Source organism: Sitophilus oryzae, unplaced genomic scaffold (assembly GCF_002938485.1).
Source record: "Sitophilus oryzae breed Bouriz unplaced genomic scaffold, Soryzae_2.0 scaffold_169_pilon_pilon, whole genome shotgun sequence".
Classification (NCBI taxonomy): domain Eukaryota; kingdom Metazoa; phylum Arthropoda; class Insecta; order Coleoptera; family Curculionidae; genus Sitophilus; species Sitophilus oryzae.
Genome location: NW_022146390.1, coordinates 910,659 through 931,882, shown reverse-complemented (window position 1 = coordinate 931,882; position 21,224 = coordinate 910,659). Strand labels below are relative to the sequence as shown.

The 21,224-nt window shown below is 31.7% G+C and overlaps 1 protein-coding gene across 1 annotated transcript in view; it reads right to left on the bottom strand.

Annotated features, from left to right (window-relative positions):
- Positions 1-21,224, bottom strand: part of LOC115881170 (ankyrin repeat and fibronectin type-III domain-containing protein 1) — a 216,479-nt gene that overhangs the window by 150,078 nt on the left and 45,177 nt on the right. The window lies entirely within an intron of this gene.

Sequence of the window (21,224 nt, the reverse complement as noted above, 5' to 3'; positions counted from 1 at the left end):
GAGTCCGGCGAAGCGATAGTCCCATAGCGCGTAAAAGTTGTTAGGTATGGGTTTGCTGGCGGTACGACCGACGCAGAGACGGATTTAGAACTATGCGGATGTCGAAGAACAAACGGCTAAATTTTATGTCTATTGACATTAAAATTATTAATACTTTTCTTTGATTTTTGATACTGCTGTTTGAGTTTACCAACTTCATATACTCGTAGTATAATCAGAGAATTAAACAGTCAGCTAAACCGCTCTAAGGAAATCAGTAGAAGGATTGAAATAGCTAAGGCTGGTTTCCTCAACATGCGGAAGTTCTTATGCCATCCTAAAATAATTTTACCAACGTGGCTAAGAACATTAAAATGTTATACTATATGGCCTCTGCTTCAATATGGATGCGAAACATGGACGCTAAAACAATAAGACATCAAATGCGTTAATGCTTTTGAAATATGGGTGCGTCGTCGGATGCTGACGATAAGTTGGACCTCCAGAACAACCAACTGTGAAGTTTTAAACAGAATGAAAACTCGTGCACACTTAACAGGCACAATTAAAATCAAAAACACTTACTACCTTGGACACATAATGCGGCACTCAGAATATGGAGAAATACATCTCATAATAGAAGGAAAAATCGATGGAAAGCGTAGTGTAGGGAGGAAAAGGAAATCTTTCTAAAAAAGGATTCTTTTCCAACTGGTGGTGTTGATGAGCTTTTTTTAGCCATTTCATCCAACTCAACATTTTTCTTGTTGACTGTAATGTGAAACTTTCTTGTTTTATGATGGCTCTACTACGAGGCAATTGCCAGTAATGTGAAATTTTGTATTGAAACATCAAAGTTTCCTACCTAAGTTTTAAGATCTTACTAATACTAAATACTATATAAGGTCTAAAACCTAACGATCTTTTTTCTTGAGTTATAACCAATACTATACAGGGTTGTTCACCACATACGACACGGAGTATTGTAGCTAAACGATTAGATTTTTACAAATTGTAAGTTTTGGGTTCGTTGAAGGACTATTAGAGCTATAATTTAAAAATATTTTTACAAGATACAGAGTGTCCCAAATAAATAAAAAATATCAAAGTTGTATTTTTTTAAATAGAACACCCTGTATATTATTACATTTTTAGTTTCTACGATTAAAATAAAGGTAAATTTGATTAATCCATAAAGCTATGAAAAATGAGACTGTATTAGTCTTCAAAATTAGCTTCTAAAAACTATGTAGGTACATGTACATAGCTAGTGATACTAATTTTATTATCAAAAAATCTTCTATAAATTAATATTGAGAATGCTATGTTATTTTTAAGTAGTATGTTCTTCTGATTAATTATCTTTACAAACCTATTGATATTATTAAAGTTCAATAGAATAAAATTCTTTTTAAATACGGCTCTGGTCTCTTTAAACTCATGGGGTCTGCTTCTCATCTCTGAATGATCGTTGTCCAGGTATTACTGCTCTCGTATAAATGAGAACTCCACAGTGAAACGCTGAATTAATTCCTATAATTTTGAACTAATGAGACAAATATAGACAATAATTATTCAATAAAAAATTTCTTCAGCTTCAAAATATATATGTTATTAGAAAGTGTGTGTATTAAATTTTAAAGTTATTCATTACTTTTTTTTATTAGTTTTGAACTGATTAGAAAATAATAATGTAGTAATTATGATGTCTGTAATTCTCCATTTCTGAATTGTATTTGTATATAAAAATTAAAACAAGTATACCGGGTGCGTCTCAAAAGTGGCTCACCCCTATAACTTTTTTATTTTTTCAGATAAAAAACGAAAATTGGTATGTTAGTATATGACATTAATTAGGATTGATTGGGGTATTCAGTTGTTTTTAGTCACTTCCTGTTTCACCGGAAATGACTACAACTTTTGATTTTTAAATGGCACCCTCGGAATTTTTCTACTTTATTCGATATAAAATGACATTCTGAATAGAATGACATATCATATGTCAACTTTTGACATTCTCGTTTAATAAAAAATTGTATTTTAAAATTCAATCTAGAGGGTCATAGCTATGTTAAAAACACTAATTCTTCATCAAGGAGCCTTGGAAAAATAGATTTGATCTTCTAATGTTTTTAGTGTTTTGTCTTGGTCAGTTAGAAAATGCTCAAATCGTATTTTTAATCATATCTCAATTTTTTCAAGTGGAACGAGGGTGGCTCATTAGCATATTTGGAAAAAGCATTTTTTACGCATAATTTGATACCACACACTTGGTATTTCGAGTCAAATTTTCGTTATGAACCGCAAGTTATAATTTCAAATAAACCATATGCGAAAATGTCAAAAGTTGACATATGATATGTCATTTTAGTCAGAGTAACGTTTTCTATCAAATAAAGTAAAAAAATACCGAGGGTGCTATTTAAAAATCAAAAGTTGTAATCATTTCCGGTGAAACCGGAAGTGACCGAAAACAATTGAATACGTCAATCAATCCTAATTTATGTATGTCGTATACTAACATACCAAAACTCGTTCTTTTAACTAAAAAAATAAAAAAGTTATAGGGGTGAGCCACTTTTGAGACGCACCCGGTATACACTAGGTATTAATTGTGGCAGGTATTCATAGTTCAAAATATGTTTTTATTATTTATAAGAAATTCATGAATCTTCGTTCATTTTTAGGCAAATTAAAGTATCGACAATTGAGGCATACACCTAACCTAACAGCTAGAATGCATTTGATATTATGAGCTTAACTGTAATACACGCTATAAGCTAGTATATGTATACAGGGTGAGTCTTAAATAAGTACAAGTATTTTCAGGTTTGGTAGATCTCGACAAAAGAAACATATTTTCCCTATACCGTTTTCAAGTAAGTCCAAAATAACCGAGTTATTCAATTTTGAAAATAAAAAGAAATTGATTTATTTAAAAAAAAATGAGAGCCACTGAATTTTAAAGGTATTTGCATACCTTTTAGTGCCATAACCATAATGGTAATATCAGAGATTAAGAAATTATAACGAGGAAAAATTTGTGGTGAATAGGCAGTTCTAAAAAGTCTCCTTAAATATATAGGAAAATTTAAAAGAAAATGCACGATTTTCAACATCTTTTTTTTGCGCAAAAACCTCATAGATGTGTTCCTGGAGTCGAAATATACCACCCCTAAAAATATTTGCACTTATTTAAGACTCACCGTGTATATTGTTTTAGAAACGATAACCAATTTATTTATATATGTGTATTTGCGTGTGATTCATTTTGTAAAATCACGATGAATTTAATGCATTATTAATTTAATAAAAATTTTATCATAAATAAAGTTAATAAGAGCTCTGTGGGGCCTCAAGTTCCTGGAGCCCCGGTACTTTGTGTAGAAGTATTCCAAAAAAGAAACTTAGATTTGAAAATCTGATAACACCACCTTGTAAAACAAAAAAGGTAACAGTAAAATGTGACATTTATTTTGCTATATCTATACAAATAGAGTCAGAAAGAATGATATCACGAATATTCCTTATTTTTTCAAAAATCTATTCGAAATTGTGAAACGTTTAAGGTTGTATTTAAAACCATCTACACTATTTTACCCTACCTCGTCTCGACGTCTCGTCTAGTTTTCAAGATCCTAATAACGGTTAGTATTTGGGACACTAAAGTGGAAGATAAATGTGTAATGGGGACATTACAGTACTTTAATTAGGGCTATTTTTAAAGGTTCGGGTTAAGCTTCAAGTAATACTTGAAGCTTCAAGTAAAACTGTGAAGTTAGCTATCATTATTTAACTGGCATCTATAAAATTAAATTGAAGTGAAAAATCTCCCGTTTAAACTTTAAATTATCCTTAGGTTTTATCGGAAGTTATAAAATTGATAATAATGATGTATGTGGTATAATGAAGTATGATAGTATAATGGAATCATGTATAGTCTGTTTTATTAATCAGGTAAGATTTCGACATGAAAAAAGACAATTTATTTTAATTTTTTCTCTTTGTATTTTTTTTGTTCGTTAGGCAAATTTGTATAACTGTAAACCTAACTTCTGACAAGTAGTTTCCGTTTGAAATTAACGCAGACGAAGATTAACGTATTTAGAAAAGATAACTATTTTATTTTATAGATTTTCTTGCAGTGGCGAAATACCCATAGGGGATTTTTTGAAGAGATGAATCCGCCACATAGGTATAGACATTTTTTACCAATCCATTTATTTCACTAAAAAAAGTTTCTAATATTTTTTAAGTTAATTATGGATGGCTTTATATATAAATCCATCATGCATTGTCTCTTGTTTGTTTTTTTGTCTTATTTCAAAAATGACAGAACATATTTCAATATTATTGGAGTGACGGAACGATGAACTTTGCACGGACGCAGATGCGTATGAACTCGACTTAATATTTTTGAGGCCTGTCAAACTCTTGCCAATTTATAGGTTATAATTCGTGTCAAATTATGTCAAATATTTGCTAATTGCCTTTGCATTTTGGTTCGTGTTATTACGTGTGTTTTGTGTTTTTTGAAGTGAAAGAAAAATCGTGGAAAAATTAACTGTAGACCCAAAGCACAGTTTATAGTTAATATTCGGTGCCCAGAGAGCCATCAATAGCCACCAATAAAGTTTGTATAGCATCTCGTATGTGGTACTTAAAACTGGAGTAATTGTAAAATAACGACATCACACGATAGGTTTTATAGATTTTATTACTCTGCTGAGAGATAATGTCAAAAGATGCAGGTTAAAAAAAATAAGGTTAAAGTTAGTTAATCAACTTCTAAGGTATAAAATAAGTAAATGTTCTTATTAATAAAATATTTTTTCTATACAAACGTCAGTAAAAATGTAATTTTTAACGCATGCTGTCAGTGCCTAAAATGTGACATTATGTCACTGATGGTAAAAGTCATTTACTTTTAGCAATGGTGCTATTGGTGCTTATTTTGTTCGAAGGGATGGGACACGACGCCGCCGAAAGTGGAACTTCCCTTCTCACAAAATAAAATACCACTTTTAGCACTTATATCATAAATAACTATTTTTATTCTGTGCAGTATTAAAAAAAAATATTTGTATATAAGTTATACTGATAAATCTACTAATAAATTCAGGTAGGTTCTTCAAGTTTGAAAGCCAGAAATAGTAAAAAGACTGGATTAGATTTTTTCAGTTTTATACAGTTTTTTTTACAATCAGTATTTTGAAGTAATCACTTGTCACTCAAATTTTAAATATATTAATTTCATGCTAGGCATTCCGATTGTATCAACTTATTTCTTTGTAAAATAAAATAAACTACTTTGAAATTAACTATGCACAGACCTTTGAATAAGAAGACTAAGGAAGGAGCATAATGCTATCCATGTATTCATGCATGGTGGGCGGAAAAGCCACCATAAAAGCTCTCTAGGGTGGGGATCCTTGACAGTTCTGTTTGACGATTCATTTGACACATTTGAATTTGATTTGAAATTTTGTGGATTTGTCAGTCTTTACAGAGCTTATTTTATGTTATTTATTATTTATTCTACTACTGATAGTTGTATAAAGGTAGTAAATCTAGATGGAAATTGTGGCAGAACTTAAATTAACAGTGACACTATCGCATTTTATCGAAAAAGACTCTAAAATAGTTGGTTGTGTAGCGTGCGGTAGATCTCGGCAAAAATTGAGTGAAATAATGGAACAACTTTTCGCTAGTAAGTGACTATACATATAATATACATACGTGTAGTAAACCGATCATTTATGAAATTCACTTAAATTAACTAAATTATATATTTTTCTTGCATTTTAGCCTTTATTTATTACTTGTCAAAGAATTTAGATACGTTAATTTGACTTACCTGCTTCAGTAGCGTATCGGATGTTTGTGTTAATAAATACTTATTATAACTTATCTATTTCTATTACAATTATATATTTTTATAACAATTTTAATAACTACCAACATTTATTCACAACGTAAAATAAAACAACAAATTATTGAGTCTACCCCACGTCTACCCTACATCATAGTTTTACATTTTTTAAATAAAATTAGAACGACACTGATAAACCGGAATTTAAGTCGGCCATATTTGAGGCCCATCGCGGTGTACCTAAGATTTTTGATATGCTCCTTCCTTAGTCTTCTTATTCAAAGGCACAGACACATATATCAACCTCAAAGATTTTGTCGTTGGACAGACTGTAGACGACCACAGAGTGATATAAAAACATGAAAAAAAAACTGATGGAACTTTCTATCTATGTAATTGATTTAAAAGCAACCAAACTAATCTGACATGACTTCAGGTTCAAAATCACTTGGAGGATCACTTAAATGGAAAGTAATTGAAAAGGTAACTCTTGTTACGGATGTCTTGGGGGAATTAACTGTCGTCAATCGCCTTGTACTTACTTAATGCATTTTTAATCGTGAACTAAATTCATCTGAATGCAGCGTACCTATATCTGCCCCCGTATTACATGCATTTGTCGATAATAATAAAAAACTGACACGGTTCGAACCGGATTTTAAGACAAACATATTGAGAGAAGTTAAGAAAGTTGCTGGCTCGTCAATTTTGTTTTCTTTCTTCTTCGATTCATTTTTGGATTTGTCAGATTTCTTTAAATTGGAATGGACCAATGGTTTCATAGGAAGAAATCTTAAACTGTGCCTTAATTCATTATTTTTTTTATCAGGCATGTATATTTTTATAGTTTTTATGTACTATTTTAAAGTTAAATTCCTATATTTTGTTCTAGTGGATCGATTTTGATGGTTTTTTTACTTTTTAGCGCCTTTTAAAATTAAAAATTAAGCTCTCATCCTTGTCTCATCTGCGTATTATACGAGGAAAAAACAAATGCTTTATAGCCGGAAATTTGAAACACTCTGTGGAATGCATATAGTGCATCTTTTCTTCATAGTTATTATTATTTCTTTATTATTTATTACTACTAACTACTATTAAATTGTAAGATTTGAAGGACATGTTTGAAAAAGTGCAGTTTAAAATGTTGAAAAAGTAATAAATTAAAGAAAGAGATAAATAAAAACATATCGAGAAAATATGTTCCTTGTTGATAAAGTGACTAAATAAATTCCTTGCTTTGTTAAAGCCATTCTACAGGTTGTTTCAAACTTTAGCGAAAGTAACAGTATTTTTAAGGTGTGTATTTTTCATGCTGGTTACTGTATCGTGTTTGTACATGACACTAATGCCGGGACCCCATTAGCCAACACACCACGCCACGCGACTCCGTGCTATCCCACGTCATGAAGATCCGTGCGTATGTTTTTAGGATTCCGTACCCAAAGGGTAAAAACGGGAACCCTATTACTAAGACTTCGCTGTCCGTCCGTCCGTCCGTCTGTCACAAAGGTCTATCTTATGAACCGTTATAGCTAGACAGTTAGGTTAGGGAAAATCGGAAAAAAGTTTATAATAATATAATGTCTAATGTATAGATAATGAATGGTACGGAACCCTTCGTGCGCGAGTGCGACTCGCACTTGACCAATTTTTTTCCATTTAATTACATGTATTGCGTACACACTAGGCAACACGCCACCCCACGTCACGCCATCCCACGCTGTCACACGTGTGTCGTCTGTCCCAGATCTCATGTGTACACTCTTTCCCACGTCGCAACACGCGGGCCCACGTGTGGGATCGCGTGGTGTCCCATGGCGTGTGGCTTAATGGGGTTCCGGCTTAATTGTAATTGGATATTGATTTATACAGGGTGAATCTTAAATAAGTGCAAACATTTTCAGGGCTGGTACATCTAGATAAAAGGAACATACTATTTCTCTTTACCGTTCTTCAAATAAGTCCAAAATAACGAGTCAATTAAAAAAAATTGATATTTTGCTTTACTTTTGAGAACCGCTAAACCTTTTCTGTTTTTTTTTCTTGTAAATTTAATCTACTACCGATTTTCCCATATTATCAAGAAATTATGGTTTTTAACTACAATTTTAAAAAAAATCCAAAATTTTTTTCAAAGAATTCCAAATTTTCATTTTCATCTCATAGACGTGTTTCTGGGACCGAAATATATAAATTCTAGAAATATTTGCACTTATTTAAGATTCACCCTGTATAAACATTTGGATGTAAAGTGATAAAGAATTATAATACCTTTAACAGTTATTTTTTATACAAGACTATAATGCAATTTTATCGTCGTGTATAAAACAATATTTTTTCCATAGCGAGTTACGTTTTAAAAAATATTCGGAAATTATTATTTCAAGGAATTTATTACTGGTAGAAAAAATATTGTGCTGGGTTGGCGTTGGTTTCTATGTAATTTGACAAATGAATAAAGCTATCTCTTTGTTTGTCAGTTTTGAGTCTATAGAGTAGAGAATAGAGTCAACATTTTTTAATTCTTTTTCGTGTCGATTGCTGATTCAATCAAATGGAGTCAGAAATGGCTCAAAATGAAATAAGTAAATTACCAACAGATATTCAGGCTGAGGTGTCAAACGCCATATCCAAACTACTTCCATTTAAATCCCGAATAACTTATGAAAAGGAATACAAAAATTTTCAAAAATGGAAGCAATTAAAAAACGTGCAAGAAGAAATTAAGTTTTTAACCTATCCTCGCTGTTAAAGCATCATTTAATCTACCCTTGCGGTTAAAGTACTATTTTATCTAATATTTTGGATAGATATAAAGCAATTTTAACAGTTGCTATGGAAAAAAAGAAATTAACAAAGTTGTAAAAATACATGAGATTTATAATTACTATTCTTTTGTATCTTTGGTTGGTAGCGAGGTTGGTAGTTTTATAAATATTTCCTCTATTTTGTATCGCTTATACATTTTCAGATATTTTTAAACATCACATGTCATAGTAGCCATTTGATATACAACTTTGTTAGTAATAATACATCGGAAATTGGTAATTTCATATGCAATTATACGTAGAAAAATTGGGACATCTCGCACGTAGGTGATGTTTTCTTTCCGCAATTAGGAAATTAATATGGTCTCGCTAAAAACACGTCGTTGTCGTCACGTCATGTGCATCGTTTTATGTTTCTAACAATTTATCGGACTTCATTAATATAATTAGGTTCTAGAATTTTAACGAGGCTCTCCGATAATCGAGCATCAGGATTTTGCTTGCCGCGTCGATGGGAGTAAACAACTTAAAACGAGATTGTAAGAACTATTTCATGTAGCGTTGATATTGATCGTTAGTTGCTGATAATAATCTAAGGCTATAAGGAATTACTTCTTCAGTATAAAATTGTAAATTGTAGTTCTAATAAGATAACGGGAGAAAGAATTATTGCTTTTGAAATGTTTCTCACAACTCTAGAGTATTAGATTCGGCGAGGTGACTCTTCTGATATCTTCTATTCAGCTTACAATGCCCAGTTAATGGATCCACTATAGTTTTGACTGTCTTTTTGCTTTTGTTTATTACGCCGTGAGTTTTGGCGAATATTCTACTATAAACGTTTTTGCCTCTCTATGCTCTGGTGAATTTCTTAACCTATATATTGATTTGTTAGCTACCTAGAGTTTTGTGGCCATTCTCGTGACTGTTTTTGCAACGCCGCAGGATTCTGGGCTCGCTCAACGCTAGGTGAACATATAAAGCCGCGTACACATCTGAGCAAACAAACTAAATGAGCACTTTGAGCCGAATGAGCATTCATTCCGGCGAATTGTGATTTTTCCGCACAGAACCGAATGAGCCTGCATTCGGAGGCGCTCCAATGCTTGTGTCCGAATTTAGTGAGAAACATGGAACATTTAGGAGTAGCTATTTATTAGTTGCTAAAGAAAAAGAGACGACGACGTCGTACTAGATGGTCTTCACAATTATATCTTCAAAGAAGTCGAGATTGGAGCCTTAACAGTTCTTTTTTATTGAATCTCGCCGACGCCCCTGTTCAGTTTTTCAGCAATTTTCCTCCAAGCATCTTCTTTTTTAATTTTATTGAAATACAGTTCATGTTCAACTTTCCATAAAATAGGCCTTTTCTCAAATTCTTTGATTAAAGGCTGATTCATGGTACACCGGGCCGTACCCGAGCCGGGCACGTTCCGTAAAGTAGACACCGAGCCACGTCCGGGCCTTCAATATATGCTACACCGAGTGGACAACGGGGATCATGTCCGTGCCGATTATATTCTAGAAAACAGTGTTGCCGCAGTGGTACATTTGTACCAAATTTGATACTTTTAATTCTATTTGGTACAGTGGTACTACATTTTCAAATCCAGGATGATTTGGTACAATAATTATTTCCCACGCGCACCGAAAATGAATAGATATTTAATAATTATTGTCGTTGATATTGCATTTGAGAACACCTTATTTTTAAAACAGGATACGGCTACAAAAACCGTTTTAGGCTGATTCATGGTACACCGTGACGGGCAGGGGCCGTGCGACGGTGAAGGCACGGCCAAACATTGTCAAATGGTATTTATACCTATGCATTCATGCTAAGCCGAGCACGGGCCGAGCTTCGCCGGAACCCGTCCGTGCCCCGTCCGAGAAATGTCGGTGTACATTTTTCCTCAGATCCGCTACGGTCCGGCCCCGTTGCGGCAAACATAAATAAGGTCGCCCGGGCTAAATACTTCGTTCGCCTACGGGCCTATAGCGACTGTTTTCTAGCAGTGTTGCCGCACCCAACTTTTAGCGCGTAACATTATAAACTAAAATGTACCACTTTGGTACAATTTTTTTAAAGCACAAAATACATCTGCAAATGACTTTAACCGGTTTGGTCGCTGTGAATTTCTTCATAAATTTCTACATAAAAAAACTTCCTCGAGAAAGACACAAATCGAGACGAAAAACATGAAATAGAAATTCAGAAAACCCAATTATAAGTATGTATAGGTTGAAGAAATCTAAGTAATTCTAATACTACACACAATACTTGGAAAACTTAAATTTTATTAAAAAAAAACGCAAATATAGAAGCATGTTAGAAACAGTAAATTTTCAAGTTTTTTCTTCGGGTTATTTAATATAGGCAACGCTATGGACATTACAACGTTTATAATACGTCGTTAATTAATGCGGATTATCTCCGAATGGTTTCTCAAATTCTTTGATTAAAGGCTGATTCATGGTACACCGGGCCGTACCCGAGCCAGGTACGTTCCGTAAAGTAGACACCGAGCCACGTCCGGGCCTTCAATATATGCTACACCGAGTGGACAACGGGGATCATGTCCGTGCCGATTATATTCTAGAAAACAGTGTTGCCGCAGTGGTACATTTGTACCAAATTTGATACTTTTAATTCTATTTGGTACAGTGGTACTACATTTTCAAATCCAGGATAATTTGGTACAATAATGATTTCCCACGCGCACCGAAAATGAATAGATATTTAATAATTATTGTCGTTGATATTGCATTAAACGCGCTTACCGATACCATTCGGAGATAATCCGCATTAATTAACGACGTATTATAAACGTTGTAATGTCCATAGCGTTGCCTATATTAAATAACCCAAAGAAAAAACTTGAAAATTTACTTTTTCTAACATGCTTCTATATTTGCGTTTTTTTTTAATAAAATTTAAGTTTTCCAAGTATTGTGTGTAGTATTAGAATTACTTAGATTTCTTCAACCTATACATACTTATAATTGGATTTTCTGAATTTCTATTTCATGTTTTTCGTCTCGATTTGTGTCTTTCTCCAGGAAGTTTTTTTATGTAGAAATTTATGAAGAAATTCACAGCGACCAAACCGGTTAAAGTCATATGCAGATGTATTTTGTTGTGCTTTAAAAAATTGTACCAAAGTGGTACATTTTTAGTTTATAATGTGGTACGCGCTAAAAGTTGGGTGCGGCAACACTGCTAGAAAACAGTCGCTATAGGCCCGTAGACGAACGAAGTATTTAGCCCGGGCGACTCATTTATGTTTGCCGCAACGGGCCGGACCGTAGCGGATCCGAGGAAAAATGTACACCGACATTTCTCGGACGGGGCACGGACGCGTTCCGGCGAAGCTCGGCCCGTGCTCGGCTTAGCATGAATGCATAAGTATAAATAACATTTGACAATGTTTGGCCGTGCCTTCACCGTCGCACGGCCCCGGCCCGTCACGGTGTACCATGAATCAGCCTTAATTGTAAACATCTGTCTTGCGAAAAAACCAGTCCAGGCTGAGCACGAATTTCCTTTGATGGACAGACAACTCTCGGATCGACTGGCGCACAGCATGAGCGTGTTCGGCGCAGCACGTGCGTCTGTCTACATTTGAATGCTCATTCGGCTCAAAGTGCTCATTCGGTTCGTTTGCTCAGATGTGTACGCGGCTTAATATCCTACAATAGAGACAAAAAGTGTATTATTAGCGGGTTTTGATAGTTAAAAAAATGTAACGCTATTTTCCTCAAAATGTGATAACATTTCAAATCATGAAAACGTTAAATAAGTCCCAGACGTCGTTTTTTAGACGTACTAAATTCATATATAAATAAATTAGGCACAATTTCAAATAATAATTGTACATCTGTCATCATAAAAAGCATACTTATTTATAAAATTTCTTGATTATATTGTATAACTGATATATGGATCGTAATGGAATAATATGATCGTCGCTTGGTTTGTCTGTGGCATTTGATAACATCAATCATACTCGTATTCTGTTAATATCACAACTCCTAATATGACGTTGAGAACAATGCTCTCCAAATTATCGAATTAACTATGGCTAATATGCGTCTATCAATATTATTGGAAGGAGAATATTATTAGTATTGTGGTGACACGTAAGAGTCTACTTTACAGTAGATTCAGTAGTGGTTAGAAGGAGTTATACATACAGTAAATATTATAAAACTATTTCATTTTTATATGGATCAAATAAAAAATAGTATATGATTTTATTAGGAGTAAAAATGACAGTTTTTGTGGCGAGACTGTACAGGGTGGGTCAAATTCGACGCTTTTAAATGGAAACACCCTTTTCTATAGGAGATAGACGAAAACTAATATCGGTGTCTGGAGCTCAATTTTCATCATAAACATGATGGTGAAAACCGCACGTCAATATCTGTTACCGTTTCGGAGTTACGGGGTGATTTTCAAAAATGTGCATTTTTAACAAATCGCTGTAACTTTTTTACTATGGAAAATTTTGTATTTCTATGAAAACATTTCCAAAGCACCTTTTTACGTAGAATTTAATGGTTTAAGTATAATTTTTTTAAAATTAATAATTTAAGAGTTATCAACAGAAATATTGATTTTTTATTTGGGACACCCTCTATATTTTTAATTAACTGAAAAGAATTTAAAATTACCCTTCCAAAAATATAGCACACTTGATATTTTGTTATAATCAACCCTTCGAAATACAGAATTTTTAAAAGTTCGCCACTTTTAACTAGTAGGCTTTGGACCCCTTATTGATGATATGCCCTTAATGGCACTGGAAAACATATTTTTCCAGCAAGACGACGCACCGCCTCTGAACGCTGAAGTTATCAGCAAATTTTTGCAGCCAATTTCAAAAATAATTGAATAGCTAACCAAGATCCCAGCCGTTGGCCGTCGAGGCCGCCTGAGTTAGTGCCCATGGATCTAATCCTATGAATATATTTGCGGAAGAATAAAGGTTCCTTATTCTGCCGTATAATCTAGACAAGAATTAGAAATACTTAGCAGTTATGAGAGGGTATCTTTCACCCCCACTGTGTTTATGAATTCCGCGAGAAATGTTCAAAAACTACCCCGTCTGTCCATAACAGAAGATGGTCGATATGTCGAACACCTGCAGCAAAATCGCATGTCTTGGTTTGCTATTTATTTTTATTGTTATTAGATATAGTTAAATTTTGTTGATGTTGGTTAAATATATTTTAAATTGTTATAAAATTTTGCATCTCTCATAGGAAATATCATTTTTGTTTTAATTGATTCTCACAGCTATAATTTTTTTGCATTACAGCCGGTGCCGTTCAAAGCCTACTTATTTAAAGTGGGCGAATTTTTATATACTCCATATCTCAAGGAGGAATCGAGCAAAATAGCAAGTGTGTTATATTTTTGGAAAGGTAATTTTAAATTCTTTTCAATAAATTAAAAATATATAGGGTGTCCCATGTAAAAAATCAAATTTTCTGTTGATAATTCTTAACTTATTAATTTTTAAAAAAATATACTTAAACCATTAAATTCTACGTATAAAGGTGCTTTGGAAGTATTTTCATAAAAATACAAAATAGCAAAAAAGTTACAGCGATTTGTTAAAAATGCATATTTTTGAAAAACACCCTGTAACTCTGAAACGATAACAGATATCGATATGCGGTTTTCACCATCATGTTTTTGACAAAAATTGAGCTCCAGACACCGATATTAGTTTTTGTCTATCTCCTAGAGAAAAGGGTGTTTCCATTTAAAAGCGTCGAATTTGACCCACCCTGTACGTTTGACATAAAGGCGAGGCACAAAAACTCATTTTTCCTTCGAATAGATGCTATTTTTTACAAACGCCACAAATATTTTTTAGACAATTTCAAGCTTTCCAATTAGTATAAAAAGATTTAAAAAAATACCTTCTATCCTTCTTGTATGTAATTAATCGAGAAACTATGATTACGCTCATTGAATTATGTAAGTTTAATAACAATATAATTTCGTACTTTTGTGCTTATGCGTCAAAATTACTTTTTTATATTGTCAATCACGTCGCAAAAATTAATACTTTTTTAACGTTTGAAAAAAAAACATGGAAAGAATTACTAAAATTATAGTTTGATAGAATACTAATACTAATTGAAAGCATTTTATAAAAATATATAGGACTATATAGGGTGTTCCCCAAAAAAGTTACACATTAAAGTTTTGTTTTTTCTAATGGAACACCCTATATATTAATGGATTTTCGGATTCTAGGAAAAAAATAAAGGTGAGTTTTATTTTGGTTTTATTAAAGAAGCATATACCTAAAATTTAAGGATTTTTACATATTTCACATTTTGTGAAAATGAAGAGTAAATTTTAAATTTCGATAACAGTTATTTAAATTTTAGTTGACATTGTATAGCCTGATATTTAATTACAGTAACCATTGTATGTTAAACCAAATTAAAATTTGACCCGAAAAGTTATACAGGGTGAGACAAAATTAATATGGAACATTAGTCACATTTAAAAGCAAGTTACTCCTTTATTTTAAATGGAACACCCAGTATATTTTCCTGTGTTCAACGGGGAATTTATATATCTTCAAAATATTATTAAGGTTGTCTACCCCTCACACAAATATTTTCCTAGATATTTTAATTTTTATGATTTTGCATCAGTAGATCTTTATTATTTGAAAAAATCTAAGTGGCTGTGTGATTTACCTTTTGTTAAATTAACAAAAATTCAAGATTGTAGAGTAAAATACTCAACGATAATAAAAAGAAACACGTTTAAACATATTTTAATTATTACAGAATTAAAACTAGATATGAACCTATAATTATGTGACAAAAATTAGCTAGATGCAATCAAATGCTCAAAATGCTTACTGTCCTGTTAACTGCATTAAATGATTGTCTTTTCAAAAGGAACTTTTCATTTTAAAAGGTATATGTGGAGTTCTACCTCGAAAAGCAGCTACAATAATTTCTCTCATGTTGTCGACAATAGTTGGTCGAGTTTTGTAAACACATATCCCCATAAAAAAAAGCCCACACTAAATAAAATCAGGAGAATTTAAGTATTCTATTAATTGGTGAATGCATAGTGCATTCACCATCTAATAGAATCATATCAATTCTCTCTGATGTAGGATAAGTTTGCATTTTCGGCAAATTTCTGAGAATTTTTTTTGTTTTAACTGACACAAAATTATAACTAGTTATTAAAGTTGGACTAATTAGACAGCTATGTTGAAGTAACGTCAGACATATCACAGCCACCTAGATTTTATCAAATAATAAAGATCTACTCAGATCAAATCATGTAAATGAAAATATCTAGGAAAATCTTTGTTTGAGGGGTAGGCAACCTTAATAGTATTTTGACGAGACATGAATTATCCATTGAATATCGGAATAATATACTGGGTGTTCCTTTTAAAATAAAAGAGTAACATGCTTTTAAAGGTGACCAATGTTCAATATTAATTTTGTCTCACCCTGTATAACTTTTTGGATTAAGTTTTAATTTTATTTAAAGTACAATAGTTAATTTGACTACATATTAGGCTGTATCGGGTAAATTTCAATTTAAGTAGCTTTTATTGCAATTTAAAAATTGTTCTTTATTTCTAAAAAATGTTAAATATGTCAAAAACCGTACATTTTAGTCATATGCTTCTCTTATAAAACTCACCTTTATTTTCCTCCCAGAATCCGAAAATCAATTAATATATATAGGGTGTTCCATTACGAAAAACACAACTTTGATATGTAACTTTTTTTGGTTGTGGGGACACCCTGTAGAGCTCTCTATATTTTTAAAAAGTGCTCTGAATTAACCTACATATGCTCACAAAATTTCATTTCAATACAAACTGTCTTTCTCCTTGTAGCCTTCGCGGCGTATGAGAGGCGCCACCCTGTATATGTTGTTAATCTTTGATATTGATAAGACAGAAAAAATCATTTTTTTTTAAATAAATATATTTTTTTAAAATTTTCACACTTGAACAGCTCGGTTATTTTGGACTTGAAAAACGGAGAGAAAAAATATATTTCTTTTATCGAGATTTAACAGCCCTGAACATATTTGCACTTATTTTAGGCTCACCCTGTATAATTCAAGATTCATTGCTTTCATTTTTATAAGATTCCAACTTTCAGTTTTTAAGTTGTAAATTGCGTGGTGTAGAGATCTTTTTAAATTAAACAATAAGTAATAATATTATGACTCTAACAGTATCCTAGTAACCAAGTATGATTCTAGTATGTAGGTAGTAATAAATTTATTTCGTTTTTATTATCTGTTTACGACTATATTCTTATTTACAAATTAAATGATTTAATGAAACAGTTTCTTGCAAATCTTGTTATGTTAAAATGTTAGGATTGTATTTTAACTTTGCATTAAAGGCTATATTGTGATTAATAGTTAGTTAGAAAGCATAAACGCGTTTTTTATAATAAAAAAAAACATTACATACAGAAAAGAAAGATATTAGCTCTTTTTTAAAAAAACAGTCGTTTTGGTCCAGGTCTTAGTTTAAATCAAAGAAAAAGAAAATTCGCTCCGCCTGGCAAAGCAACCTACACGCGAAAATTCAACGATAAAATAAAATTTTCCTTCTTTGCTGTTTTACATCGTGTTCCTTTGCCGAAATAATAACAAGAAACCCAATAAAAATCGGTACGGTGAACAGTTGCGGATTATTACTGTTTTTTGGATGTGTTCCTGAAATATTTGTTTTGCGATTTATTTTCGCAGAGTTTTCTTCTGGTTTGTATGTACAGTGTTAGCTTCTTATTTTGTCCCACTTTTGCAAAGTATATCTTTTTATTATTGGAGCTGGAACGTTTATTAAAAAAATACATATAAAAATTTTAGTAAAAATGCTGTCAAATGTTAAAGTATTGCTATAAATAGTTATTTTTTATACAAGACGATAAAATGGTATTTTATCGTCGATCGAAAAGATTAATTCACGAGCGATGAAATCGAAAATGTGCATTTGTAACAAATCGCTGTAACTTTTTACTATGGAAAATTTTGTATTTCTATGAAAACATTTCCAAAGCACCTTTTACGTAGAATTTAATGGTTTAAGTATAATTTTTTTTAAAATTAATAATTTTAGAGTTATCAACAGAAAAAATTGATTTTTTTTTATTTGGGACACCCTCTATATTTTTAATTAACTGAAAAGAATTTAAAATTGCCTTTCCAAAAAATATAGCACACTTTGATATTTTGTTATAATAATACTTCGAAATACAGAATTTTTAAAAGTTCGCCACTTTAAATTAGTAGGCTTTGGCACTTATTGATGATATGCCCTTAATGGAACTCGAAAATATTTTTTTTTCAGCAAGACGACGCACCGCCTCTGAACGCTGAAGCTATCAGCAAATTTTTGCAGCCAATTTTAAGAATATTTGAATAGCTAACCGAGATTCCAGCCGTTGGCCGTCGAGGCCGCCTGACTTAGTGCCCATGGATCTAATCCTATGGATATATTTGCGGAAAAATAAAGGTTCCTTATTCTTCCGTAGAAAGACAGAGACAAGAATTAGAAATACTTAGCAGTTATGAGAGGGTATCTTTCACCCCACTGAATTAATGAATTCCGCGAGAAATGTTCAAAAACTGCCCCGTCTGTCCATAACATAAGGCGGTCGATATGTCGAACACCTGTAGCAAAATCTCATGTCTTGGTTTGCTATTTATTTTTTTTTGTTATTAGATATAGTTTAAATGTGTTGATGTTGGTTAAATATATTTTAAATTGTAATAAAATTCTGCATCTCTCATTGCAAATATTATTTTCGTTTTTAATTGATGTTACACAGTTAGAATTTTTTTTGCATTACAGCCCGCGCCGTTCAAAGCCTACTTATTTAAAGTGGGTGAATTTTTATAAACTCTATATCTCGAAGAGAAATCGAGCAAAATATCAAATGTGCTATATTTTTGGAAAGGTAATTTAAAATTATTTTCAATAAATTAAAAATATACATGGTGTCCTATATAAAAAATCAAATTATCTGTTGATAATTCTTAAATTATTAATTTTTAAAAAAGCATACTTAAACCATTAAATTCTACGTAAAAAGGTGCTTTGGAACTGTTTTCATAAAAAAAAAAAATTTTTCATAGCAAAAAAGTTACAGCGATTTGTTAAAAATGCATATTTTTGAAAAACACCCCGTAACTCCGAAACGGTAACAGATATCGATATGCGGTTTTCACCATCATGTTTTTGACAAAAATTGAGCTCCAGACACCGATATTAGTTTTTTTCTATCTCCTATAGAAAAGGGTGTTTCCATTTAAAAGCGTCGAATTTGACACACCCTGTACAGTGTTAGCTTCTTATTTTGTCCCACTTTAGCAAAGTATATCTTTTTATTATTGCAGCTGGAACGTTTATTAAAAAAATACATATAAAAATTTTAGTAAAAATGCTGTCAAATTTTAGTAAAAATGCTGTCAGTTAAAGTATTGCTATAAATAGTTATTTTTTATACAAGACGATAAAATGGTATTTTATCGTCGATCGAAAAGATTTCATCGCTCGAGAATTAATTTCGGGAGACGATAATGCAATTTTATCGTCGTGTATAAAACAATATTTTTTCCATTGCGTTTTAAAAAATATTCAGAAATTATTATTTCAAGGAATTTATTACGAGTAGAAAAGATATTGTGCTGGGTTGGCGTTGTTCTCTATGTAATTTGACAAATAAATAAAACTGTCTCTTTAGTTGTCAGTTTTGAGTCAATATTTTTTAATTCTCTTTCGTGTCGATTGCTGATTGAATTGGAGCCAGAAATGGCTCAAACGAAATAAGTAAATTACCAACAGATATTCAGGCTGAGGTGTCAAACGCCATATCCAAACTACTTCCATTTAAATCCCGAATAACTTATGAAAAGGAATACAAAAATTTTCAAAAATGGAAGCAATTAAAAAACGTGCGAGAAGAAACAAAGTTTTTAACATATCCTCGCTGTTAAAGTATCATTTAATCTACCCTTGCGGTTAAAGTACTATTTTATCTACTATTTATGATAGATATAAGCATGATATAAGCATTGCCTGGAAACTTATATGGTGAAATTTTGATAAAATAATTTAGTACTCACTAAAAACACGGTATGTCGCTAGTGGTAGGAAAAATAATTTTTAGAGGTTACTAGTTTATTTGGTTGCCTGTGATATGCATATACAGGGTGGTTCCTAATTAATCTAAAAAATAAGAAATCGTTAGAAAACGGCTTAAGGCGGGCTCTTGATAAGTATATTTTTTTTTTCTCGGCAAACGTTTGATGAACAAGAAAAACTCAAAAGATCAATTTTGTTGAAAAAGGATGGCCACTCAAGAAAAAAATATATTTTCTTTAAAAAAGCGGTAGTGTACCATTTATGTTAAGCAAAATATCGATTTTTTTTTTAATTTTTAACACCCTGTAGATCAGAAAGGAAGTACTTTAGACCCAATAGTTATATAAAAATTGTATTAAGAACACATGAGGAATCACACCACAATTTTTTAGACTAATTAGAAAACATCCTGTATATTGTCAACTTGACAATGATTGTTGATATATCAAAAAATACCTTTTCTGTGAAAAAAGCCCGATTTTCGCAGGAAAAATTTTGGTTTTATTGAATTTGGGCCCGTCTGCAAATACCGGTATGTTTTTGAATATTCTATCTATCTAAAATTTAAATATCATAGTCAGAAATAGTTTTATTATTTATTAACTGTAAAAATGGTATACTTATAAGTTTTATCAAATAGTGTGATTTACTTTCTACGTTGTAGTCAAAATTTATATTTAATAAACTGTAATATATATATATATATATATATATATATATATATATATATATATATATATATATATATATATATATATATATATATATATATATATATATATATATATATATATATATATTTATATTAGTAAGTTACTCTGATATACTAATATATCAGTGTAACTTTAAAACTAAATCCTTTGAAATCAAATATAAACATAAAAAATATTTACAGCTGAAAAGGCGAAGGCGCTGGGTTAAATGTAGTCTCTACTAAGAACACGGAGGGGCGCTTTGACCCAAAATTTTACTATTAAGTTTCATATCTATCTTAATAGAAGATTATTTTCTTTTATCTATGGATATAAGGCAATTCTAACAGTTGCTATGGAAAAAATATTATTTACCCATAGTGTCATATATGCCAATTTTTGTTGCAACGTTTATATTTTTTGTCAAAGGATATATTTATAGGTACCAAAGATAGGTACTATATAATTTTGATTTTAGTTTACTGACAAAATTTTTGTCTTTCAATTTATATAGGGACTAGAGATTTTAATGTTAATAAGACCGGAATAAATCATTGGAGGAGTTTCTTTTCCTCGCAGGTATAAATTTGGCGAGAAGATTCCTTGAAAGAAAGGGAGAATGAGAAGACTAACTGAAAAACTGTCTGAAAAAAAAACGAAGGGTGTTCATATTTCAGATGTTGTATGTAAAATAAGGGCCGGAGGTGTACTAATCAGGTTATTTTTCCCTGGAGTAACT